Consider the following 232-nt stretch of genomic DNA (forward strand, 5'->3'; position numbering starts at 1 on the left):
AAGTTGCTCTCCTTTTGTTCTTCAGTCTAGTTGTGGAGGACATTGCTTCACTGGCCCATGTTGGCACCATCATTGTGCTCTTCCTGGGTGAGGCAGTCGCTCGCCGGCCACTGGACAGCTGCTCACGCCGGCTGCCAGCCACTTACGGTAGCTTATGGCAGCCCACTATAGTACTGATTTTTGCTCCTTCTATTTAGACCAGGTGTTCAGTGTCCATTGTCCTGGATCTCCC

This window comes from Hipposideros armiger, unplaced genomic scaffold, assembly GCF_001890085.2.
Source record: "Hipposideros armiger isolate ML-2016 unplaced genomic scaffold, ASM189008v1 scaffold_272, whole genome shotgun sequence".
Lineage (NCBI taxonomy): Eukaryota > Metazoa > Chordata > Mammalia > Chiroptera > Hipposideridae > Hipposideros > Hipposideros armiger.